This window comes from Musca domestica, unplaced genomic scaffold, assembly GCF_030504385.1.
Source record: "Musca domestica strain aabys unplaced genomic scaffold, Musca_domestica.polishedcontigs.V.1.1 31, whole genome shotgun sequence".
Lineage (NCBI taxonomy): Eukaryota > Metazoa > Arthropoda > Insecta > Diptera > Muscidae > Musca > Musca domestica.
The window spans coordinates 4452040-4476972 of NW_026712309.1; the positions used below are offsets into that span (position 1 = coordinate 4452040).

At 36.7% G+C, this 24933-nt stretch overlaps 1 protein-coding gene across 2 annotated transcripts in view; it reads right to left on the reverse strand.

Moving 5' to 3' along the window:
- The window catches only part of LOC101891740 (putative fatty acyl-CoA reductase CG5065), a 123425-nt gene extending 102105 nt beyond the window's left edge, over window positions 1-21320 (reverse strand). Inside the window, exon 1 of one of the 2 annotated variants that reach the window (XM_059125078.1) lies at window positions 21156-21320. The gene's annotated coding sequence lies outside the window, so the exon portion shown is untranslated. Of the gene's footprint in view, window positions 1-12133; window positions 12718-21155 lie in introns of those variants that run through there. The other variant, XM_059125079.1, reaches the window with a different exon arrangement.
- Window positions 21321-24933: the final 3613 nt, after the last annotated feature.

A 24933-nucleotide genomic window follows, 5' to 3' on the forward strand; every position in this document is an offset into this window, starting at 1 on the left:
CTATTTTTTCTGTTTTTTTTTTTTGTTTCATTTTTCAAAACTTGCAGCTTTGTGCATGATAGTTCAAAATGACATGTAAATCTTACAGCTTAGACATCTCTGTGTAATTTTCTAAAAATGAAAAAAAAAAACACCAACACAAACTACAAAGAAGTGCAAATATTTACCCTCAACACAGTAGATATTTTAAAAAGAAATGTTAGTTTTGTTTAGAATTTTCTTAAATGTGCATTGACGTCTGCGAAGTGGTTGTTGCCATTGTATGGGTGTATGTCTTCGAATGAGTGTAGATGTATGTATATAAAAATGCAATCAATCATTGGATAAGAGCACGAGAGGTGCTTGTGATAATTGATTGATTGAATTGTTGTTGCTTTTTTTATTTTGCAAATTTTTTGCAATTAATAATTTGTATTTTTTTCTCTGTTCTGGAGCGGTTTCTTTGAAATATTCATTAGTAGTGGGCTATGTTTGGGAAAAGATTAAAGTTTTTTTTTAATTAATAAGACAATATGTCATGGACCTTTTTTCAAAGCAACAAAAAGATTCCACGACCTTATCCTACTAACATAACGTTTTTTATTGTTTTCTTTTTACCTGAACGCCACCTATGTATTGTGACACAAAATAATATAAGTCACACAAACTTTCAGTTACCTTTGGTAGTTAAATTAAAGCAAAACATAGAAATATCGCATGCGACACAAAATATATTTGTTTAATATTGCGCCTCAAAGTATGCTCATTTTAAGGGTTTGTTAGTCAGTTAAAAAGTATAAATCACAATAAGATTTTTGAAATTAAATTTAGTTATTCATATAATCCTTTCTTTTTAAAATAATAAAAGATCACGCAAATATCCCCAATAAAATTAACAGTCTTCAACTTATATACGCAAATTTCCGTCAATTAATAACAATATAAAAGGGTAATGAAATATCTGACTGAGAATCAACGCTTCATCATATCTACGTTTGGGAACATTGTTATGTCAAAAAAATTGTAAATGTATATTCAAATATAAGTAAGATTTTTATGCGCCATTCGGAGACGTCACGATGTAATTCGGAGGTTCATACTACGACGCTAATCGGAGGTTCTTATCACATGATTTTTCATTCCAATTTTTTTACCCTCCACCATACTATGGAGGGTATATTAACTTTGTCATTCCGTTTGTAACTCCTCGAAATACTCAAATACTCATTGATCAGCGTAAAATTCAAAGTCGACTTAGCGATGTCCGTCTGTCTGTCTGCTGTTATGACGCTATCTTTCGAACGAATTGAGATAGAAGGCTAAAAATTTGCACACATGCTTATTTTTCCAGTAGGCAGGTTAGTTCGAAGATGGGCCATGTAGGTCCACGTTTTCATATAGCCCCCATATAACGGTTCCTCCCTTTATTCGGTATTTTGAAGATTTTAGCGACATTATTCACCGGAATTGTTTCAAATTTGGCATTTTAAGTTCGTAATGGATGCTACAGCTACAGATAGAAAATTGTCTATGCAGGTCCAGGTATTCGTATAGCTCCGATATAACGGTACCTCCCAATATTGGGTATTTTGATGATTTTAGCTACATTATTCACCGTTTATTTCGAAGTTTCGAATTTTAATATGGCAATGACTTATGACAAACAATGTCTATGTAGGTCCCCGTCGTATAGACCCCAATATAACGGCTATATTTGGCATTTTTAAGATTTTAGCAAAATTTTAAACGGATTTTATTTTTTGAAAAATTCCAAATTCGTTCCAAATGGTGGAGAATATTCGAAGTTCAGCCCGGCCGAACTTACTGCTTTTGAACGTGTTTAGTTTCAAAATTGGGGTTACAGTTCATTGTACCAGCAGCTGTGTCAATGCGGCTACCTGTATTATTTTATCATTGGCTGAAACTAGAATCTTGAAAATATTACCGAAGGTCAGTCCTGGGGCGTAGACGTGTGATAAGGCAGAACTTTTGGAAATTCGTGCGAAAAGTACTAAATTGTACTAAAACAGATGTTATTGGGTAGTTTGTTGTAGACTTCAGAATTAGAATCGGGTTTGGACTTAAAATCTGAAATGGAATGAAATTCTTAACTTGTACATATGGAAGTGGTTTCGGGAAAGTGTACTCTAATTGTACGAAAAGTACTAATTGGTACTTTATTTGGTATTGGACGAGGGGAAAGAGATGAAATTGTGAATTTTGATATTTAGATTATTGATGGTATCTTCATTTGAGATATGGGGGTAGTTTTGAAAATAAAGCTGATGTCCTGATATTTGATATGGATGTAAGTGTTGGTAAAAGGAATTGAGATACCAAAACCATTTCCGTATCTATCCTAAAACATCCATATCACATATCAGGATTTCAGCTCTATCCCTTTACCCAATACCAAATTAAGTACCATTTTTACTATACGAAAAGTACTAAATAGTACTATATTTGGTACAATTTGGTATTGGGTGAACATATAGGCATTGAAATTTGAAATTTGGTATTATGGACGCTGTTCATGCGTAGCCTGGACATATGGGGCTGGTTTCGGAAATGTGTACTTTATTTGTACGAAATGCACTAATGATACTATATTTGCTTTTGGGGGAAGGGAATGTTGCTCTGCGGTATTTTGGTCCATTCCCGACGAAGTGCTTGCTTGAGGTGATCGACACTTTGGTATTATTTTGTGCCAACCTTGCTTTCTAAAATACTCGACACAATAGTCCAACGGATTGGCATCGGGAGATTTTGGTGCCTCATTTTGTAACCATTCTTGGGTGGCGCGAGCTGAGTGCGATGGTACTGAGTCCTGTTGGAATGTCAAAGGTATGTGGTTTTTGTGATAATATTCGGCATTTATTCTGATGCCACGGTCGATTAATACGAGCGCAGAGCCACCATCGGCTGTTATGGCGACCCACACCATCACCATGGCCGGCGCATGAATTTTGGTGGCCAAATTTAGGATTTCACCACTTTCGGTCAAGCGAAGCAACTATTTAGCTCTTTTTTGGCCACTACGACGCGGGTTTCGATCAAGTCGATTCTTTAATTTTCGAATCATTTCTGCTGATGTTGCTGTTTTCTTTCGTCCACTTCCTTGACGTCGGGTTACGCTACCAGTTCACGGTAACGAGCGATGGTACGAGACATAAAAGATTTATTCACATTTAAATGCTGGAGTGCACTTGTGGCTTTCCAGCCAAATATAACGAAATCACACTATCACGCTTGAATTCCATCACGAATACCTTTTTTTCTGGAAAATTCTTACCAATATGCTTTTGTACACTTGTAAACAATATAATGAGCTGTCACTGGAATAATTTTAACAGTCTGAAGTTGGTTGCAGTTTTTTAATCTCACCCTGTATGTCCACTGTACTACCCGATTTAAAATATTTTTGGGGATTTGGCCATATTTTTTTAGCCCATTTAAAGTACTTATTAGGTACCGGATTCACTGGCCGGAAATTGTTTATACAGATCCAAATTTTCACATAGCCTCCGCATAATGGTACCTCCCTATACTCGGTATTTTGACGATTGAAGTCACATTTTACAACGAAATTGCTTTAAATTATATATTTTGAGTTCCTAATGAATATAACCTCTAATGACGTTTTCATACAACCCCATGTAAATGAAATTTCCGGTATTTAATATTTTGACGAATATAAAATTTCTCAACATATTTGATTGATGTTTGCAACCCACATGGTAGAAATTTACCTACATACATGTAATTGATTTTATATATGTAAGTCCATGCTTTTCAGCATAGTCCTCATATAATGGTATCTCTCGATACATCACACATCTTGTCGTTCTTCTTTTTTGGAAATTTTAATAGTGCAAGTTCCTTCTAACGAATACTAGATCGCGACACTAATAAATATATTTTCAAAAGTGTTATTTCGAAATGTGGAGGGTATTAAAATTTTGGTACCAGCGAACATATCTGTCTCTTAATTTGCTTATTTTCAACCGATCTTACTCAAAACCAGTATGCTTGTTTAGTTCTATGCAGTTCATGTAAACTGTGTATTATTTATATAAAGGTTTACTTATACCGCGCCTAGAAGTATGCCACGTAATATGGCATTGTAATATAATGATCATTTACTTTGGCGTTTTGCAAATTTCATAGCCTTTTGGGGAAAATTCAAATATTCCGTTTATTTTTAACGCTCCAATCGCTCTGTCGGACGAAATACAGTCACTCACGCCTATTATTTCCTCCGGTTTTTGCTGTTGTTGTTGTGATCTAATTTGGAGAAAAAAACATATCCCATAATACCACTTGAGGTATTTGGAATGCACTTAGAACCAATCTAAGTGTGGAACTTAATCGCCAGCAGGTACATATAATTAACATTTCCTCCTTTTTTCCTCAACATACTAAACCATTAATGCACACAAACACATGCACAACGTCGTTATCGCCCCCTTTTGTCTAAGCCATGATAGTAGCTATTAGGCAGCAATAGTCGTGTATTTCTTTCCCTAAGCTTTTAAATCTCAAATAAACTTGACACTTGAACAATTATTTCTTTTTTTATTTTTGTTTTTTTTTTCCTTGCAGTTCAGTGGCAGACACACACACACACACAGAGATGCAACGACGACACGACAAAATGACATAATGCACTTTTGACCGAGAAAAAATGCAGAAAGTGTTGAGAAAAGCAAATACAGAAATGGATGGAAATGAAACTGGAATGCAAAAAAAAGTGGAAAAGGCAGACGACAACGGCAACTTAACTTTCTGTGGAGAGTAGTTAAATAAAACTGCTATTCCCTTAATGGCATTGCCAAGGGGTGGGTGGGTGTGTGTTCGGGTGTCGAAAGCGACAGGCAACAGCACTTATTCCTCAGTTAGTTTTCTTTTGGATTTAGTTCTTCCAATTTGGATTTGCAAATGTTTCGCGTTTAATTGCTGTGTCTAAAGAGAATTTTGTAATTTTGCGTGGAATTTAAGGATGGCCTTTTATTTTATTTCTTAGTTTTTTTTTTTTTTTTGTATATGTTTTTAATTATTCTCTCTCATGACACACTCATTTTCTTTTCTTTTTTTTTTTGGGTTTGTTTGTATCGATAAAATAATTGTCGTTTTTTGTTCAATTTTTTCCCCACGTTGATGAAATCCTTAGCGTCATTTTGGCGGCGTCCTCATTTCGTAGCGCCACAACACCGGCACAATATTGCGCCACTTGCTGTTTTCTATATTACATTTCTGTTTTTGTTTTTGGATTTTTGATGTAACCGTATTAGGCAGGGTGGTCACGGAATCCAAATCATGTACTACTCACACACACGAATATTTTATAAAAAACGTTTACTCCTTAAACACACACATCGATACACACAATTTTTGTTTATGAAAACATTTAATTACTATAGCACTGTCATACAAAAGCAGACTGAAAATGGAAGTTTCCATAGAAGACTTGGAGTTGGAAGAAATATCCAGACAAGGAATCAAAAGACGCATACAGGTGTCCTCCCAGGTTAGGAGCAATGGCTATTTAAAACACTTGCCTGTATATGCCCGCTTAATATTGGAAGTCGAAACTCAAACCACGGGTTTACTCGCGATTTAGATATAAACAACAGCGATGCTCCACGCAGGGCCAATCCAAACTGCCAGCCTGCTCCGGGAACCAAGGGCCGGTCACCTGACACCTGTGGTACTATAATAGAGGGTCCGGTACCAAGCTTACTACCAGCTGTATTCCAAACATTCCGGTACCGGTGCATCCGAACACAATCCACTGAACTAGATTACCCTCGCGGAGAGCCGACACGACATTCACAAAGATAACAACAAGTAAAGAATCATTAAGTCCGGCCGGGCCGAACTTTAAATATCCTCCACCATTACGAACAAATTTTAAAATTTTCTAAAAAAATTAAAGTCCGTTAAAAATACTGTTAAAATATTAAAAATACCGAATATAGCCGTTATATTGGGGTCCAGCATAGGCAACTTTTGTCATAAGCCATTGAACTATTCAAATACGAAACTTGAAAAAATCCGGTAAATAATGATGTTAAAACCATCAAAACACTGCATATAGGGAGGTACCGTTATATCGGTGCTATACGAAGACCAGGACATGCAATATTTTTTTACAGGATGTTGTACCTATTGGGAACTTCAAATAGGAAAATGCAAACAATTTCGGTGAATATTGTACTTAAAATCGTCAAAATACCGAATATAGGGAGGTACTGATGTATGAGATCTATACGAAGACTTGGACCAGCATGACGAAGACTTGGACCAGCAGTCCCCTATTGGGGACTTCAAATACGAAATTTCAAACAATTTCGGTGAATATTGTACATAAAATCGTCAAAATACCGATTAGAGGGAGATACTGAAAAATGGACCTATATGAAGGCTTGGACCTGCATAGACAATTTTTAACCCTCATAGACTGTAGTTCCCATTACGAACTCTAAATACGAAATTTGAAAAAACTACGGTGAATAATGTCCGTAAAATCGTCAAAATATCGAATAGCGGAGGGTACCGTTGTATGTGGGCTATACGATATCGAGGAACTGTATGAACATTTTCCTTCAAGGGGGTAAAGTGCTTTGAAAGAACTTCTAGTATGGATTTTTAGACAATTCCATTGAAAAATGCTAAAATCATCAAAATACTGAATATAGGGTGGCACCATTATATGAGGGATATACGATATCGTGGACCGATATAGCCCATCTTCGAACTTGACCTGCCTGCCGACAAAAGACTGATCTGTGCAAATTTTTAGCTTCCTATCTTTATTCGTCTTGATTCTAGTGAGATTACAACAGACGGACGGACAGGACTAAATCGTCGCAGAATTTTACGCTGATCAAGTATATACAGGGTGAGATAAAAAAAACTGCAACAAAGTCAAATGCCATAATTTTTACCTTTTTGTTTTTTTAAATTTTATTGAATGAAAGCAAAAAAATGTCGGAAATAGCATCAAATTTTAGAATAAATTTAAATTTTTTCGAATTGATCACTTTTGACACAAATTATGGCCTTCAAACGGTCATACGCTGCCCGAATGTTGCTCTGCGGTATTTTGGCCAATTCCCGGCGAAGCGCTTACTTGATATGATCGACACTTTGGTATTTTTTAGTGACAACCTTGCTCTCCAAAATACTCCAGACACAATAGTCCAACGGATTGGTATCCGGAGATTTTGGTGGCCATTGTGCGCTGGAAATGAAGCGAGGAACCTCATTTCGAAATCATTCTTGGGTGACGCATGCTGAGAGCAATGGTGCTGAGTCCTGTTGGAAAGTCCAAGGTTTGCGGCCAAAATGTTTTCGTGCCCAAGGCTTTAATACACCCTCCAGAATATCTTCGCGATAATATTCGGCATTTATTCTGATTAATACGAGTCGACTAATACGAGCGGAGAGCGACCGTCGACTGTTATGGCGGCCCACACCATCACCATCAGCCGTCGCTTGAGTTCTGGTGGCCAACCGAAGGTACACATTTTTAGCTGACCTCTTTGGCAAGTAAACACGATCACTTTGTTTGTTTACCATCTGCTGGACAACGAATGTGTTCTCATCCGAGAAAACCAAATTTGCCAATTCACCACTTTCGGCCAAGCGAAGCAACTCTTTAGCTCTTTTGAGTCTATTTTCTTTCGTTGCTGTGTACGTTCTTGCACTTTTTGGAATTTCAATGGCTTTAGCCTGAGCTCATTTTTCAATATTTGCCGAATGGAATATTGCGGCATGTTCAGCTCACGAGCCATTTTTCGGCCACTGCGACGCGGGTTTCGATCAAGTCGCTTCTTTACTTTTCTGCTGATGTTGCTGTTTTCTTCTGTTCACTTCCTTGACGTCGGGCTACGCTACCAGTATCACAGTAACGAGAAGATTTATTAACATTTAAATGCTGGAGTGCTCTAACGATAGCCACTTGTGGTTTTCCAGCCAAATATAAAGAAATCACACTATCACGCTTGAATTCCATTACGAATAACTTTTTTTCTAGAAAATCCTTACCAAAATGCTTTTGAACGCTTGTAAACAATATAATGAGCTGTCACTGGAATAATTTTAACAGCTGTCGGTCGAGTGGCTTAAAAATGACAGCAGTCTGAAATTGGATGCAGTCTTTTTTATCTCACCCTGTATACCATCCCATGAAAAGAAATATTGGAAATTTCTTTCCATCAAGAGAAGGTAATACAAGTAAATGTTGGTCCACACTTTTGATGCATACAAATGGAACAGTTGGTGTTACTACAAATTTATTAAATTTTTAATTACAAGGGGAGTGGACCTTTGGGAACGCCATTCAAATACTGCAGAGGGGCTAATTAAATGCAAACGTGGATGTGCTTTGGAGCTGTGTTCTTATTCCGATTGCTGTGATTGGGGGATACGGAGGTAAAAGAATAATATTTTGAATGTTTTAAGTGTATTCTCAAGTTTCATTTTTTAGGTGTCAAAAAAGCAGATGTCAACCAAGCAGATGCAATTTTAAACGATCCTTACCAAAAGTTACGTTATTTGTTATCACGCATCTTTCGATCAAATAATGTCAAATAAATATCTTTTATTTTATGTGAATTAAGAGGGGCGATATAACACATGAGACAGTTTCTTCTGTCGGGGACTTGTTGTCTTTAGTTCATTCCAAATGTATTTACAGATAATGGGCCCTGACATTGTGGTAAAAATTAATGAATACAAAGTGTGCAAACGAAAATATCACCGTGCCATGCTTTTGAGGACAGTGCGTTTTTGAAGATTTTGAATTTGTTCGCGTTGAAAACTGTTCGAAACAAGCCCTGTGCCCTCATTAAGAAGTATATTAATAACCAGTCTGTGATTGTTTCGGACTTCTCAGAAGTTCTCCATTGATATTGTACATTGACACATTCGATTTGCTTACATAGTAAATGCCCTGAAGTTCGTTGTCGGGACGGCATCCAACCATAGGTTGTTTGCCTGTTAATAACAGTTCTGTTCCTTTCAGCCGCTGTAACAGAGGCTGTTCTCGTACCGACCACAATTCGATGTGATTATGATTTTTTATACGATAAGATGTTGTTGCAAAGGCATACGCTCAATCAAAGGTACTGAGATCTGAGCGAACATCTAATTATTTGATTTATTTAACAAACCTTTTGAGTTTTTAACACGTTCTATGATGCTGGTACAGTGGAATGGGTTCCATTAACAACGGTTTCCCCAATATACTTATACCCTCAGCTCTAACTTTGCAAATCCTAATATGTGTGTCAATGATAGGTCAGGTGCAAAAATGGACAATGTCGGTCCACTCCATCAAGTACCTCCCCCCCAAAGGTTCAACATTTTGAACTATTACAACTTTTATAAAACGTTAAGTAAGAGTCCGATTGTTTTTGAATTTCACACATCCCAATAATTCTATTAACCCAAGATCAGGTGTTGAGATAGGATATATCGGTCCACTCCTTCTGGTAACTCCCCCAAACATTTTGAATATCAACGAAGCTCATGAAAGGCGAGATTAACATCCGATTCCATTCAGGCTTGGTAGATTATAAATATAGTAGAGATCGGACCATATCTTCTGTTATCTCCTCCACATAGGGTTGAAGATTTTGAAAAACAAAACGCTCAAAGGAAGCGAAGTAAGCATTCACCTCTTTTCAAATTTCATACATATATCTAAATATTTCTCTCCACCAGAAACCTGAGATGAATATAAAATTTATGATTTCGAATAAAAAATGTTCGATTTTCTTGTAATTTTCCCCATACCAATATTTTTATCTAGAAAATCAGAATAGAAGTCAAAATATATTTAAATGATTGAACATTGGCTGAGAGTATAGGTCTGTCGGCAGAACCGGCTGATACTTTTTAACTTGTTTTCTACATGGTCAATGATTAAATTTCTTATACAATTAATGGTTTTAGCTCTCTGTCCGGATTCAGCCTTATAAATAGTTAAACAGCGTATATGATAAATAACAAATCAGGTGCTCTCCAACAAAGTTTGATCAATCACTGCGAAATGGGTTCCTATGAAGCAGCAGTGTTGTAGCATGGCGCAAAAATAAGTTGTTACATTAGATTTTCAAACTCAGACGAAATGTCTTCATTAGTTAGCGTTCTGCTTGCTTTTTATACCCTCCACCATACTATGGAGTGTATATTAATTTTGTCATTCCGTTTGTAACTCCTCGATATACTCATGTCAGACACAACAAAGTATATATATTCTTGATCAGCGTAAAATTCTAAGACGATTTAGCCATGTCCGTCTGTGTGTCTGTCTGTTGTAATCACGCTATATTTGGAATGAATTGAGATAGATGGCTAAAATTTTGCACACATGTTTATTATTCCAGTAGGCAGGTTAAGTTCGTAAATGGGCCATGTAGGTCCACGTTTTCATATAGCCCCCATATAACGGTACCTCCCTATATTCGGTATTTTGATGATTTTAGCGACATTATTCACGGAAATTGTTTCAAATTTGGTACTTGAAGTTCAAAATGAATACTACACCCTAAGACAGAAAATTGTCTGTGCAGGTCCAAGTCTTCGTATAGCCCCCATATAACGGTACCCCCCTATATTCGGTATTTTGATTATTTTAGCGACATTATTCACCGAAATTGTTTCAAAATTGGTACTTGAAGTTCGTTATGGGAACTACAGTCTGTGACTGAAAATTGTCTCTTCGGGTCCAGGTCTTCGTATAGGCCCCATATATCAGTACCTCCCTATATTCGGTATGGGTATGGTATGGGTTTTGGGTACAATACCCATCGAAATTGTTTGAGATGTGGTATTTGAAGTTCGTTATGGATGCTACAGCCTGTGACAGAAAATTGTCTGTGCAGGTCCAAGTCTTCGTATAGCCCCCATATAACGGTACCCCCCTATATTCGGTATTTTGATTATTTTAGCGACATTATTCACCGAAATTGTTTCAAAATTGGTACTTGAAGTTCGTTATGGGAACTACAGTCTGTGACTGAAAATTGTCTCTTCGGGTCCAGGTCTTCGTATAGGCCCCATATATCAGTACCTCCCTATATTCGGTATGGGTATGGTATGGGTTTTGGGTACAATACCCATCGAAATTGTTTGAGATGTGGTATTTGAAGTTCGTTATGGATGCTACAGCCTGTGACAGAAAATTGTCTATGCCGGTCCAGGTCTTCGCACAGCTCCAATTTAACGGCACCTTCTTACATACGATATTTTGATGATTTTAGCTACATTATTCACCGTTTATTTCAAGTTTCGAATTTGAATATGGTAATGACTTATGACAGCAATGTCTATGTATGTCCACGTCGTATAGACCCCAATATAACGGCTATATTCGGTACTTTTAAAATTTTAACAGAATTTTTTAAGGATTTTATTTTTTAAAAATTTCCAAATTCTTTGCAAATGGTGGAGGGAATTAAAAGTTCGGCCTTACTGCTTTTTAATTTGTTATCTTTAGTGCTGTGATTCCTATCGCAATATGTGTTTTGACAAAAGATCGGCTGCGGCAAACGGAGTACATATTGATTGTGGAGAACAAGTGTTAAACATTTTACAATTTTGAAATAAATGGTTCATTTTTGTTTTATTGATTTATTTATTTATTTATTTTTTTTTTTTTTTTTTTTGATATTGAAAGAATTTAGCACTGTCCAACAAACATTTAGATCAATGGTATGACGGTTATTTAAAAACAACACACCAACTTAATGAAAGCACATGGTTCGAAACGACACGCTTTCTCAGCATGAGCGTTATAAAAAAAACATCTTTTGCAATACATTTTACATCCAATTCCCTGATGTGTATATCATATCAACCTGGCCTGACCTGGCCAGTCCCATATAATGGCCACCATAAATTCTATTAAAATTCATTTTGTTTATCTCACTCGAATGGATGAATTAAACATTGAAAGCAATTCCTTATTCGAACATAATTCTTTCAAGTTTTATTTTGTTGACCTCATGGCCCCCCACACACACAAATTTGTAGACACTTGGGGGTTAAAGGACATTCTGCGCGTGTGCCAACAATACTGCTTTGAAGTATTTCAATTATTCCTCGCTTGTGCTTGCTTGCTTTCCTTTCTTCCGTCCGCCCTTACCTTTCTCTCTCTCGCTCGTTCGTTCTCTCCCTCTACTCCTTACTACTACTGCTGCTGCTGTTGTTGGCTGCTTTGGCAAATCACACTTTTTCCTCGTCCTGACGTTTAGTGGAGACCAACCTCTTCAGAAAACGTATGCCACACGAGTTTCATAAATTTTTAATGTAAAATACGATTTTCCTTGTTTTAATAAAAATTCACTTGCACTTGATTGGTTGATTTGTTTTTGCTTCGACTGTTGGTTGCCTATCCTTGTGGAAGTTTAAAATCAAAACGAAACACATAACCTCATTCGTTGGGCCCCACGTAAAACTTTCTTGGCCATGCAGTCCGAAAACATTTAAAATTTTGTCATCACATTTCGCACACACACACCACTTTATGCAATCACTTGAAGGATATTCTGGTGCAACACCATAAGGAAGAGTGGTTTTGAATGATGCTCTATTTGATTAGTTCTTCGAGGATTTCATCTGGATCTTGGCTACATTTCTAAACTACTTTAAAGTATTTTCTTGAGATTTAAATCATTTTTCTTCAATTATTTTTTCTTCTTTTAATTTTAATTCTTTTTTCTTCCGTTTTGCACTCTACTTGCTTTCACAAACGCCAACTTTCTTTTTAGCAGTTCGCTTTTCACGATTCGTTTTTGACGTTTCTCTATGACCAACCAACCGCCTTGAAAATCAATGTTAAATGTCTGCTTTTGCCTTTGTCTTCTCTTTTATTGCCAAATTTTGTAGAAAATTCTGCGGCCTAAAGTGTCATTATGTCAAAGGATGTTTTGTTGGCGCTCTCTCTCTCCCACTCTCTCTTAGTGTGTCACTCAAGAGGTGAGAGTTGTGTGGAGTCGTGTTTTGGTATTTCTTACCAAAACATTTGGCCAGAAAATGTTAGACATTTTCTGATTTGGTCGGTTGGTATTGCTTTGGCGGCACTAAGAGTAAAGTCCAGGACGAAAATCAAATTTTTGCCCTGGCCTTTGAGTTTATTGTTGATAAAAACAAAGCTACGAATGCAACACCATGTGGTTGTTGTTTCTTTGGCAACACAAGTCGCACCGCTTACACTACAGATGTAAACAAAAATTTTGACAGTTTGAAGGGTTTTAATCACATTCGTTAATTTTCGTCATATATAGGCTTCTGGTATCGTAGGTGTCAGTTCCCCCTAGGCTCGTATAACCTAGTCTGGCAGCTGTTGTCGTTGGCTGTTGTTAGCTCAAATTGGAGGAAGTTTTTTAATCAAATGTGGAGTTGCGTTAACAATCGGGTGTCTGGCCCAAAGAAAGATAGAAGCTTTTTATGGTGCTGTGCTCTTGAGCAAAGAGGTAACCATTTCAAAACAGATGCCAACAAATGGAATTTCCCCACTGTGCAAGGGATCTGGTTGGGCGCCATTTTAAGCGGACTTGTATTCTGATTTTTAGGAGATTGTAGCCTGGCTAACTCTACCAGGGGCAAACTTTTCTTTGAGTTGAATTTTGGATTACTGGGTAGAGTAGTTGAGATGCGTCGCCCTTGAGTTGTTTAAATTAAGCTTTAACCTGTTCCATTTTGTCACCTATTTTTTGCGGAAACTTTATTTGGAGATTTAGTTTTAGTTGGAATTAAAAATATAGCACTTGCTAGCATAGCCTCTTTGAACCAGGTTTTTGCTCCTTTGACGACCTCATCCTCTTTACTGCCACATGAAGAGAGACATATATCATTTCTCTAGGAGAGAGATTTTAAGAGATATTTTTATGAGATCGACTCACAAAAAGTTTGGTAGAACTGTGAGGGGTCCGTCTGAATCAAGGTTGGCCTTCCATGGTGACTGAGGACAGTTCCTTGCTCCTAGATGTTAGCTCGGATAATATAAAACTAATTACCCGCAATTGAATCCTTGTCGAAACCCCAACTGCGATGATTTACAATCCTTCAGCATGCCTTCTTCTTTGACTTTGAAGTTAGTTTGATATCTATTTTATAAATGGCTCCGAAGCAATGACTAGGAGCCCCAAGTCATTGTTATGGGAGTCGTTTTTCGCTATAGTGACTGAGTCTATAAAGTCTAGATCTAAAAAATTGTGAATATCAGTGAATCGTCTATGTTCAAATCCTAGATTAGGTTAGGTTGAAAAGACGAAACAATCGCCACATGTCCTGGTGCCAGTATAGGCCTGTTGAGCGCTCTGGACTAACAGTCTATTATATTTGAAATTTAGTTGCACTAACAAAATTTCTTAACCGTTTTATCCTATTTACCATGATCTGATTAAGGTCTGGAGTCGTTTCCTAAAAATTGGGATCTGATATTGACAAAAGCTGGTCATTGGCAGAGAAAATGCTTCAATGTTTCGTCATCTTCCCCGCATGCTCTGCATATGCTGTTATTTGCACATCCAATTTTATACAGATGTGCTTGTAGGCCCAGATGCCCCGTAAGGATCCATTTTATCCTGCTAATCTATTTCTTAACTAATAATAAAAGATTCCTAGTTTTCATCTCATGGGGATCGTCCCAAACATTTTTTGTGGTTTTCCCTACGCCCTCATTGTTCCATAGGTATATGCGGGTGGTTTTGTCCATTTCTTAACAACAGTTTCCTTCAGTTTCATTTGTGATCGTCGATCCACGAGTCTCTGGTAGGAATTAATGTTTCACGTGAGGCAGCTACAATTGTTTCAGGTATCTGGTCTGATACAATGTTTTCCATTGATTCTCCCGTTGTCACCTGTACAATTTGTTGATGGTATGTAACGAGGTCTTTACTTATCCACTCGTTCATCGCTTTTAGCCTTATGGCCGCCTCGTACCGTATCTGAATATCTATTGGGTGTACATATAGAATTGTCTCTAAAGCCCTAATTGGTGTTGTCCTCATTGCACCGCAAATGCTTAAGCAGCACATTCGTTGGACTTTCTGTAATATTTTGGTATTACATTTATTGTCCAAGGCTGTCCACCAGACTACAGATGCATATGTTAGAATTGCCCATGTATCATCTTTTTACCTAATTTTAAGTCTATAGCCCTTTTGCACGTTGCCCAGCATCTATGAGCTTTGGATTCGAATCCTAAGTTGTCATCATTAAAAGGAAGAAAGTGTCGAGTCATTTGCATCAAAATCTGTCGAAAAGTCATAGACTTACTGTTGGATTCGGCAATTAAATCTGATGCACGTTGGGATTGATCGATATACAATCAATATGCTCGCATTCGAAGGTGTCTTTAAGTTAAGACACCTAGATGCTTGAATAATTTAGGGCGCCATACCGACCTGATAATCTGTCATTAAACCATTAAACCTCCGTTGGACTTTCAACTATCCACACCAGAGGAGCCGTTCAAGGTAAGGTGATGATACGTAAGAAGCTTAGCACAATGGCATTGCTGTTAATGTAAAACTATAAGGGAAAACGAGAACAGACATCGATTGCGGCTCAGACAACCCCATCTGATATGTTACAAAACATACCATGTCATGATGCCAATCTGAAGCTGAATTCTTTTTCTATGAAACACATATTTATCGAACGAGAATTGAGCCCTTCTTTATGTATCATCACCATTAATATGCGATAAGTTATGAGCGTAACAAAAAAAAATGCAAATACGGCAACTCTGTTCAAGAGATTTGCACAATTCTGAGAATGAATTTACATGAGAGATTCAAAGAGAATAGAGTGTAGTATATTTTTGAAACAGCATGATTTCCTCCCAAAGAGAGACACGGAAAATTTTCACAAACTTTCCTTTCTATTGAGTGAAATTCGTGTGAATGACATTTCGGATGATTTTTCCGTCTTCCGCATAAATCAAATAAATGCGAAAGGGTGTATAAGTGTGTGTGTGTATGCGTACACTCGTCTGTGTGAGGGAGTATGAAAAACCGGCATTTTCTACAATACTATTTTTGTTTAGTTGTGTGAGTGTGAGTTTTTTTTTTTTTGGTTTTAAAATGAATGATAATTGAATAATACTTGTTTTGGGAACAGAGCTGAAACTGAAGGAAATCATTTTCGATGAGGTGTTGTAATTTCTTCTGAAGAAGAAATTGTTAAAAATGTAAAGTAGTTATAATGGATAATTATTTTTTTATTATGGATGTTTAAGATGGGAACATTAAATTGTATTTATATATATTTAGAAAATCTTAAAATTGCTCGATTTTTATATAATTGACTTTTCATGTCGAATAAATAGCTAATAGCGGGTTGATATACAATTTTTTACAATCCTCTGCATTATATTTTGGTTGTGTATGTATACGTAAACAAACAACAGCTGAGCGGCATTTATATCCTCCTAAGGGTGTGTGTAAACACGAAAATTTAACTCGGTAGATCTGAAGGAGTGGACCGATAAGTCCCATATTCACACTAAGTCTGTGATAGGAAAAAATTATGAGATGTACCATTTTTGAAACAAAAATGGTTATAATATTTTCCTATTTACGAGAGTTATAAGTAATCAATAATTTGAACCTTTGCGGGTGAATAAACTGAATTGGTGGTTGACTATATCCCATCTTTATATCAGATCTAGCGTTGGTAGAAATATTAGGATGTGTGAATGAGCCTTGTATTTATTTAAAGTTTTGACCAGATTGAATTTGAAGACAATCTGACACATTTTTCATATTTTATAAGAGATATTATAATTCGAAAGCTTGACCCTGTGTGTGGAAGGTAGATAAAGTAGTTAGCCGATATTTACTATTTACCCACCTAACCTAGACCTGATAAAAAAAACAAGTTTAAACTGAAATTGTATACTCCCATCGCTCTCTGTGGGATATCTAATTCTTAAAATTTATTGACTTAATAGGAAAAGGATTGAACCGAAATTACGCATCTTCGACCTTCGAAAAAGGCCCTCATTATACCCTACACCACATAGTGATAAGGGTATTATGTCTTTGTGCATTTGTTTGTAACATGGAGAAGGAAACGAGATAGACCCATAGTTCCTTTTGGTGTTCAGCATAGAATCACACTTTGAATCGATTTATGCATGTCCGTCCGTCCGTCTGTCCATGAATTTTTGTAAACAAAATGCTGGTCGCATTTATTATTCGATTGAGATGAAATTTTGCACAGGTCATTTGTTTGGCCCAAGGACGAACCCTATTGAAATTGGGGATTATCGGAAATTCAGATATAGCTTCCATATATTTTTTTGTGCACCAAACGTGTAATTTCAGCCCAAATAGTATGGAATTTTGCACATACAGTCAAATTAGGCCTGAAAAAAAGTATGCTAAATTTGGGGAAATATATCAAATACATCTCAGAAATAACTTTTATCGAGAACGGGACGGATTTGGATATAGCTCCCATATATAACTTCGTCCGATTTATCTTTTATTGTGCACCAAACGTGTAATATTAGACCAAATGGGATGGAATTTTGCACTTACGACCGAATTTAGTCTAGAAGCTAGTACGTCAAATTTCGTGAGGATCGGTTCAGATATAGCTATAGCTCCCATATATATTGTACATCCGATTTGTTATATTTGTTCACCACAGCCGTAATATTCACTCCATAACAACGATATTCAGGAACATATATCAAATACAGCTCAGAAATATCTATGCCAAATTTTATCGAGATCGGTTCAGATTGGAATATAGCTCCCATATATACCTTTATCCGATTTCAAGCTAATTGTGCACCAAATGGGCAATACAAGCCCCAATTGAAAATATACAAATTCTTCGGCAAATTTAGTCCTTTGAACTTAAATCATAATTATAATCATAGCTTGTATGATTTAATTATCCCACAAAAACTTTTAATTGTAATGTGAAGCTCTACTAAATATGCAAAGTGGTGTAGGGTATCATAAAGTCGGCCCCGCCCGGCTTTAAGACTTTCTTTACTGGTTTTTAACACACAACAGTTCAAGATTCTTGAAGCTTTACTTACTTCTCTTCAATATCAGATAGTCATTTTAGTACATACTGTTGTATTGAATCAGCCAAAGCCTGCTGATCGGGCCATATCTCTAATCATATATACCACTATGTGAGTCTTTGTAATTATCTCTTTTATGTTTAAGAATGTCCATTTCTATTATATGATGCATCGGTCTAAGAAGACCCTTATTATCTATAGGTGTCTACTCGAAGAAAGGGAAGGATTTAAATAAGCAAGTCTAACGGACGGGTTTAAATGTTATCCTGAGAGCCTGAGCCATTTTTATAAGTGCAGAACAAAAAATATCTCAAAAAGAGAGGACACATTTTCCCCTAAACCTTTTGGCTACAGAGGGTACATATCTATTGATACAACTAGGGCCCTTTGGCCGAAATCAGTTTTAGAATATTTGGATATGAACTTTCCATGACGGTTCTTTTGTCTTTCTTGGCTGATATATGTTTTTGTTGGAGCTAGCACGAATATGGAATATATGTGTTCACCGCTTGGAGCGAAATTGGCAATTTTCAAAAAATAAAATCCGTTTAAAACTCTGTTAAAATCTTAAAAATACCGAGCATAGCCGTTTTATAAAGGTCTATACGACAACATGGACCTGCATCATCACAATACCGAAAATAGGGATGTACTATTATATGGGGCTATACCAAACTGTGGACCTGTACTGACAATTTTCTGTCTTAGGCTGCAGTATCCATTACCAACTTCTAATACCAAATTTGGGTACCGGTTAATAACGTCGCTAAAATCATCAAAATACCGAATATGAGGAGGTACCGTTACATGAGGGCTATACGAAGACGTGAACCTGCACAGACAATTTTCTATCTTAGGCTGTAGTTGCCTTTGCGAACTTAAAATTCCAAATTTAAAGCATTTCCGGTCAATAATATCGTTTAAATCATCAAAATGCCGAATATCGGGAGGTACCGTTATATGGGAGCTATTCCTACATGGCCCATTTTCAATACCAAAAGTTCTGCAGACATAATACAAATATGCGTAAAATTTTATCAACGTACTACATTTCGTTCGGAAGCTAGAGTGATTTCCACAGACGGACGGACATCGCTAAACCGACATAGAATTTCATGCTGATCAATATACTTTGTGGGGGTCTAAAATGTATATTTCGAGGTGTTACAAACGGAATGACAAACTTAATATACCCTCCATATTATGGTGGAGGGTATAATAATCGTAACTTTCAAAAAATGGGAAAATATTCCCCAGATCTGCACAAAATTTCATTGCAATGTTGGAATATGAAGGCCCAATCTTTTCAATCTAGATAACTGAATTTGAATTGGATCGAAATCTGTTATAGTTTTCGTATAGCCTCCGCATAAGCGGCATAATCCACCTATCTTGATTTTGACACAAACAACAACAAAATTACTCATCGGTCCACTCCTCCTGGTACTACACCGCGGTGACTGTACCAAAACTTTGACCTATATATCCAATTTTCAATTCCCAAAGTTCTGCACATCTGAGCAAAATTTTATTAACCTACTTGATTTCGTTCGGAAGCTTGAGTTATTTCCAGACGGACGGACATTCCTTAATCTACATGGAATTTTGATCAAGAATATATATACTTAGTGGGGGTCTAAAATGTATATTTCAAGGTGTTACAAACGGACTGCCAAACTTCAATATACCCACCATACTATGGTGGAGTTTGCATTGCTTAATTTTTGGATTTATGTCGACTTGGTGATTTTAACTACATGGAAAATTTGAGTACAATTTTTGTACTTTTCAAGGCCATTATTGTATCAATCATAAGTGGATTTGCATATCCTACTCGACTTGTCCATTAATATGTAGCTATAAGCAGAAAGACGATCACTACGAAATGCTACAAAGAAAACTCGGTTTTGTTTTGCAATCTTTTTTGTTACAACTGTGACATTTGATACTATCAAAAAATCATTAACTATTTTTATGTATGTATTTTTAGCTTTCTTGCTAATTTTCAAAAATAAAAATTCATCTAATAAGAATCGCAAAAATATTACAAACAAAAAATGTTCCATATCAAATATGGCAACACCATGCTTACTTGACTGGAATCGAGTGAAATACAAACTCTTTTAGTATCTCTTTCAATTATTTTCTCTTTCTCACCCTCTCTGTTTTTTTTTTTTTTTTTTTTTTTTTTTTTTTTGGCATTCTCCCTTCATCGCAAACATTATCTCACAGGAAGTCAACGAAGCGATGATATTAGATATCAACTCAAAAATATGGCAACATCATACCCATATCCATTTCAAATTCTAACTGTCAAGGATGACGGCAAATAATGGAGATTTTTTAGATGTTGCCGATATTGTTGTTGTTGTTGCTGTTAAGAAAAACCTGAATGAAAAATATAACAATTCCAAGCAAAGAAGGCTGCCATGGTGTTGGTGGTTGGTCGGATGGTTGGTAAGTGGGTAGAGTGGATGATAACACTGCTGCTGATGATGATGAGAATGATACACGATATTTACGTATTGTACAATGGAGCCGAGTAGAAATCGAGAATGGAGAAAAAGGAAATAGAAGCCGAAACAGAGGAGGAGGAGGAAGGTGGTGGTGGTTATCGCTGACATACGGAAAACAAGAAATTATGCCAACACAGAAAGCAGGATAACCTCGAAATGGAAGTGAAAAAAGTGGAGGATGATGTTGTGTGTGATGGCAACGATGCGGCAAAGGGGGCGGAAAACGGAATATACATCTGTTAAATTTCAAAATCATTTAATTTCAGTTAACATTGCAGAGAAAGAAATCTTAAAAATACTAACAAGTATTTAAGAAGATTGCGAATATTTTTTCGCAGAACTCCTTTCACACCAAAAATTTGCCGACCATGGTGTGCAAAGTATCTGCCATGACACTAATGCGGAAATGTCAAAAAACCGGAGAAACCCGTCAAACAAGAAACGTTTTTTTCGGCTCTCCTCTTTCCAATAGAGACAGACAATTTTTGGCAAAAAAAAAGGGATGAGATAATGAGTTCGAATTTTCCCTGAATTTGGGCTTTTCTCGGAGTTATTCAAAAAAATCTTAAAGAAAAAAATTCATTTTAAATCTTTTTTACCTTTTTCTGGGAAGAGGATGAGATGATATTTCCTTGACAGAGATTATCCACAATATCTGCTGGAAAAAGAACAATTGAAAAAGGATGTTGCTTGATGACACAGGCAGATGGAATTCTTCCCTTGGATGTAATAACAGCACAATTTTCTTTGGATTTTTTTTTTATTTAAAAGTTTGCTTCTTTTCGAAATTCAATATTTTTTTGATTAACAAAAGCAAACTCTTTTCATTTTTAGAATTTTATTTCTTAAAAAAAAAACACTCAAACTGAATTTTCAGATTTTCCATTTTCTTTCTTTTTTTTTTGCTTCACTTGGCAGCCAGTTGTTGAAAAATACTCAAAATCACTCACTTCGCGTGTCTTGCGGTTTCTTTTTTTTTTTCTCGTTTTGTTATTTTCTTGTTATAATTATTTTTATGATTTTTTTTCTTTTTTAGTTGGTTGGTTGGTTCTATCCGAACTATTATTATGGGCCGACAACGACGACAGAAAAAAAACACAAACAGCGATGTGCGTGTGTACCGCGCGATTCACTTCCCCAAATATACACGCAAATACTAAAAGTTAAAGGGTGACAACAAACACTTGGTACCCTGCAATTTTCATCGAAAATAATATTTTCATCCTCCCCCTTTGACGTACAACAAAAACCACGACGACGACGACAACAACAACAACTGCTGCATTATAGGGCCCAACATAAGCAAGCGGCTAGATGGCTGGCTGTTGACAGCAGTCGAGGCGACATCAACAATTTTTCGCCGCTTTCCAATGAACATAAATTCTGCTCACATTTTCCGGAGTGTGCGCATTACCTCCCCAGAACACACCCCCCTTTAGCGGTAAATGTAATTCGCCGCATTTTTCCCAATTCCATTAAGAGAGCCACAAAAAAAACACACCCCTGCAATTAATTGTTGTTCTCTCTTCGAGTAATTATCACTCCCTTAAATATTACATTTTACACTTTCACTTTTATTTAATTGATATTGAATTCTCTCTCTCCCTCTCAATTTAAATTGCATTGATTTCTCTCCCTCTTCCTTTTCTTATATAAATCATATCTTATGAAGCCAGCTACTACACAGGTCTACCAATATAATTTTGATGCAATTCAATATAAAGTGGCCAAGTGAATTTTAAATCATTAAAAAGCTAAACATTAGACGTTCGACAGTTCGGAAACAAAGGAGCGTTAAAATCCTAAATCCTACCAAATTAAAAATTGCGTTTATGGACACGTGTTGACAAGACTGAAATATTAGTATTGCTGTGGATTCACTGGATTATTTGTGATGTGCGAAAATCGAAGAGAATCGGATGCTTACTTTGCATTTTATAAGAGTTGTAATTATTCAAAATTTTGACACTTTTTGTGAGAGGTACATGTTGGAGTGAACCGATATTTTCTATTTCCGCACCTGACCTAGAACTGATATAAATATTGGGATTTACAAAGTTTGCACAAAATGGGATAATCCTTTCTAATTCTATAAAGAAAATAATTTTTTGTGAAAAGTGCGACTTTTTGTGGGGGAGGTATCGGAGGGATTGGACCAATATTGCTCATCTCCGAACTCGATCTAAGTTTGATAATAATTCTGTGTCCAAATCGGACACTCCGTTCAAGAGTTATGGTACGCACCAGACAGACGGACGAGCGGACATCGCTAGATCGACTCCAAATGTCCTGAAAGGAATTTGGTCCAAAGAAACCTGGGTCTAAAACCGTTATTTCGACTAGGCATTTTTTGACCGTATCAAATAATAGCCATATGGCTAAGGGTATAAAAATGAAATGCCTTAGCAATAGATATATGGAAGCCGAAATGTCGTATTTCTTCCAGGATAATTCAGTTGAATGTGCAATAGATATTTCTGGGCAGTATCTAATATCTGGTATCAAATATCATTGTTGTGAAGTGTATATAGGGTGAGATAAAAAACACTGCAACAAAGTCAAAGGCCATAATTTTTACTTTTTTTTAATTTTATTAAATGAAAGCAAAAAATGTCGGAAATAGCATCAAATTTTAGAAAAAGTTTAGATTTGGTCGAATTGGTCACCTTTGGCACTAATTATGGCCTTCAAATGCCCGAATGTTGCTCTGCGGTATTTTGGCCCATTCCCGACGAAGCGCTTGCTTGAGGTGATCGACATTTTGGTATTTTTTAGGGCCAACCTTGCTTTCCAAAATACTCCAGACACAATTGTCCAACGGATTGGTATCCTGAGATTTTGGAGGCCATTGTGCGCTGGAAATGAAGCGAGCAACCTCATTTTGTAACCATTTTTGGGTAGCGCGTGAAGAGTGCGATGGTGCTGAGTCCTATTGGAATGTCCAAGGTCTGCGGCCAAAATGTTTACGTGCCCAAAGCTTTAATACATCGTCCAGAATATTTTCGCGATTATATTCGGCATTTATTCTGATGCCACGGTCGATTAATACGTGCGGAGAGCGAAAATTGGCTGTTATGGCAGTCCACACCATCACCATGGCCGGCGCTTGAGTTCTGATGGCCAACCGAAGGTGCACATTTTCAGCTGACCTTTTTGACAAGTAAACTTGATCATTTTGTTTGTTTACAAACTGTTTACAAATCGGAGAAAACCAAATTCGGCAGTTCACTACTTTTGGCCAAGCGAAGCAACTCTTTAGCTATTTTCTTTTTGTTTCTGTGTCGGTGTAAGTTCTTGCACTTTTTGGAATTTCAATGGCTTTACCCCGAGCTCATTTTTCAGAATTGCCGAATGGAAAATTGCGATATGTTCAGCTCACGAGCCATTTTCGGCCACTGCGACACGAGTTTCGATCAAGTCGCTTCTTTACTTTTCGAGCCATTTCTGCTGATGTTGCTGTTTTCTTCCGTCCAATTCCTTGACGTCGGGCTACGCTGCCAGTATCACGGTAACGAGCGATAGTACGATACACAAAATATTTATTCACATTCAAATGCTGGAGTGCTCTAACGATAGCCACTTGTGGTTTTCCAGACAAATATAAAAATGGAAAATTCTGGAAAATTCTCACCAAAATGCTTTTGACGCTATAATGAGCTGTCACTGGAATAACAGCTGTCGGACAAGTGGCTTAGAAATGACAACAGTCTGAAATTTGTTGCAGTTTCTTCATCTCACCTTGTACCTTTCGAACAATTATAGTACAAATTTGCAAAACCACCACCAGATACCAACAGAGACCTCTATATCAAATTTCGGGATTCCAAATCTAAACATTCACTCTGGTATATTTAGGTATTTAATAATTAAATCACTTTAGTATTTAGTACTTTTGAGCCCTCCACTATTTAGTATTTCCGTTTGTAACTTCATCGAAAAAAAATATTAGACCTATTAAGTATATTTATATTCTTAATTCGCGTAACATTCAATTTGGCGATTTAGCTCTGTCCGTCCGTCTGTCCGACAGTTGCAATCACGTTGGAGTCAAAATGAATTAATATGGGGAGCTAACATGTCGCACAGATCAGCCTTTTGTCTGCAGGTAGGTCAAGTTCGAAGATGGGCTATATCGGTTCACGATATCGAATAGCCCCCATACAACGGTACCCCCTACATTTTAATGACTTTAGAGAAAGTTTTTTACCGGAATTGCTTCAAATTATAGTTCGTAATGGGTACTACAGCAGCACAACGTCTTCGTATAGTCCCATTTAAAGGTTTTCCTTTGAGCGGTATTTTTCGACGTAATTTTTTAGAAATTTCCCAAGTTCCTTCAAAATGGTGGAAGGTATTTAAAAGTTTTGCCCGGCCAAA